A 3,042-nucleotide genomic window follows, 5' to 3' on the forward strand; every position below is an offset into this window, starting at 1 on the left:
GAGTGTTTCACTTCAGCACTTGAGGTAAATAAGTTTAATTGCTTGCTTTCTTTTCAATCTCTTGAATTTTTTTAATTTTTTCATGTTACGTCAAAGCTCTCAAGTTTCAACATTTAAATTGATAATTTTAGTTAATGCTCATGTATTGATCTGAACAAATAATTTTTTTTTTCGGTGTGTTGTAATTTAAAATTTTGAATGTATTATCGTAGCTTTATTTTTATTTAAATCTTGTTCAATTTTGAATTTAATTGAAAGTAAAATTATTTTTACATTAGATTTTTTTAATTTAATAAATTAATTTTATATTATATTTTTTAAAATTTAATAACTTTCGTAGATTGGATAACATAAAAAAATTTTAATTTGCAAATCAATCCAGCAAATGGTGAATTGGATATGGATTGAGTCAAATTCACATATGATCCGTAGACATATGGATTAGATTGGATTTGGATTGAGTTTTACTAATTCGTGATTGGATTTGATAAAAAATCTATAATCCGCAAAATCGTGGATGAGATATTGATTGATGTCCAATCTGCAAAATTCAATCCGCGAACACCCCTACCACCAGCACCAGATAGGTGGAGGAATAGGCATGGACCCCCCACCGATAATCAAAGGTAAGTAAAAGATAAGCATCATGTGAAGGGGTACGTGGACCAACATATGCAAATTAAATGAACAAGAACATCCAGTAAAGAACAAAGATTAACAATATTTTTCGGCCAATGACAAGAATGACCTCACTCTCATCTAGTGACAACTGCCCCCTGGGGAAGTGATAAACAGTACCCATCAGATATCGAGATGTGATAGGAATGAAAGTCGACATCAATATGAAAATTGTAACATTTTCAAAACAGTAAATATGTGTTTGGTAGTACTATTTTCGAAAACAACTTTTACTAAATATTTAAGTCATACTTATAATTAAAGTATAATTGTTTAACTAATACATACACAAACATATCATAAATAATTTAAACAAAATAATTATAAAAAATTAAATGATAATACAATTTAATTATTAACATTAATTGAAAACAGTTTCATATTATCTTTATTTTTATACTATAATTAAAATATTACAATATCTATTATTTAAAAAAAATAATTATAAAAATTACATGATGGGTATCATGCATTACCCAAGTAATCATGTTGCATGAAATTACAATTTTATCTCTTATACCATTCATCTCTACAATTTAGATTTTAAATCAAATCATTCATACAAAAGAATTAAAATAGAATAATAGTTTAATTTACAATATTCACTTTTAATCAATGAGGAATACAACAACAATCAGTTATTTACAAAATTAATTAATACAATGGAATCAACCCAATGAAAACATAGTGGCACAAGAGAAAAAAAAAAGGACATCGGACAAACACGTATCTTAGTGAAAAGGTGATGACAAGAATCATTCATAAAAAATGATCTAACATGAAGTGTTTCCTGTGCAATAAATAAATGGCTGAGATTGAATGTATTGCCACAAAAATTGCCATGAGCACATGCTTTCGGTTATGATGCCCTACATCTTGCAACCTCAAGGTCTAGAGTTTGGGACCATGCCCTTAATATTGCCTACTGTGATGGAAGGTCCTATTTCAGTCTCACATGTCGTTGCAACTTCACGAAATTCATCCTTCTTATTCAAGGCATGAACTGGAAGATATAGTTTAGAAATTAAAACAGAATTATCATCGTCAGCAAGGAAATAGGAGAATATATTGATCAATAATCGATCATAGAACCACTGAAACTACATTTGGATTCAGGTGCTTTGTCGAATGCAATAACTACCCATGAAGTGAGGATGGTTGATAGACATAAGCCATCAAGTAAAAAGTGCTTGTTCAACAAACAAGATGCAAAAACACAGCAGTTACAAACATAACATGAAGCCAACATCAAAACAAAATTGTGCAAAACACAGAGCTGAAAATAATATATGGTATATATGTATACATAAGTTCCCAGTGTATTTCATATCCAATCACAACCATTTTGTTGTAATTTCAATGCATTCAGCAGAAATTAAAATGAAAAATGCAAATCATCAGATAATAACAAACTACATGTTCCTAGTGTATTATTTATACAGTAAACCTGTAAAACTTATGCAAGTACCTCGAAAAGATAAACTTGTAATCGTGAAGACATAATGAGAATCAATATTATCATCATCATTGCGATCACTTTCTTAAAAAACTCAGGATATGCAAAACCCCTAGTTGTAAAAAAAAGATTAATTCAAATGAGTATCTGCCACTTAAATTAATCAAGCATGTTTGATAAAAGTCATTCTTTCTCTCCCCAACCAATTCTATTTCAACTTTCAGCTATTTATCTGCCATTGCACTATTTTTTATAATCATCATCCCTCATTCATCCAAATTCTTTGCAACCCAAGTGAATTAATGCACTTATCTCTTATTCTCAATAACAAGACTTTCCAAATTGTCATTGCCAATATGTTAATTGTTTCTCAGTATGATATAATAAAACAAACGAATTATATGAGCTAACAAACAAATACCAATTTCTTTAATGATGGCTTCACTGGTATTGCAGGCAAAAAATTTCCAGTTATTCCAACTGCAAGACACAAACAGGAAAGCAAAAACCAAATCAAACATATTAACATTTTCTCTTGGACATTTGACACAAGATATTCATGCATCAACCAAATTACCTTTCAAAAGGTACACCAAACTCCAGAATAATCCAAAATCCCACTAAAACCAAAATTCTCATACCACCAAGGTCACATGATATACAAGTTTATCCTTTTGTAGGTATTAAGTTAAATCCTTGAAAATTGGAGCATGACAATTAAAAAAAAAGAAAGAAAGCCCTTACCCCATTTGAGGTGTAGAAGCCAAGCCATTAGTGAGTTGAAGAGTTCCATAATTAGAAGTATAAAAAATCTCGCCAAAAGATTTGCTGAACCCACGACTGTAACTTGCTTTCTCATAACTCTGCAACAAGACACCAACACCAAATCCAATATCCATAATAAGACA

The 3,042-nt window shown here is 30.0% G+C and overlaps 1 long non-coding RNA gene across 1 annotated transcript; it reads right to left on the reverse strand.

The window, feature by feature from the left end:
• Positions 1-1,234: 1,234 nt before the first annotated feature.
• LOC127902941 (uncharacterized) lies at positions 1,235-3,042 on the reverse strand. Its single transcript, XR_008055582.1, has 2 exons — positions 2,879-3,042; positions 1,235-1,664 (listed from the first exon to the last, which is right to left on the reverse strand). It is a non-coding gene; the product is annotated as an uncharacterized LOC127902941 (long non-coding RNA).

Source organism: Citrus sinensis, chromosome 6 (genome assembly GCF_022201045.2).
Source record: "Citrus sinensis cultivar Valencia sweet orange chromosome 6, DVS_A1.0, whole genome shotgun sequence".
Classification (NCBI taxonomy): domain Eukaryota; kingdom Viridiplantae; phylum Streptophyta; class Magnoliopsida; order Sapindales; family Rutaceae; genus Citrus; species Citrus sinensis.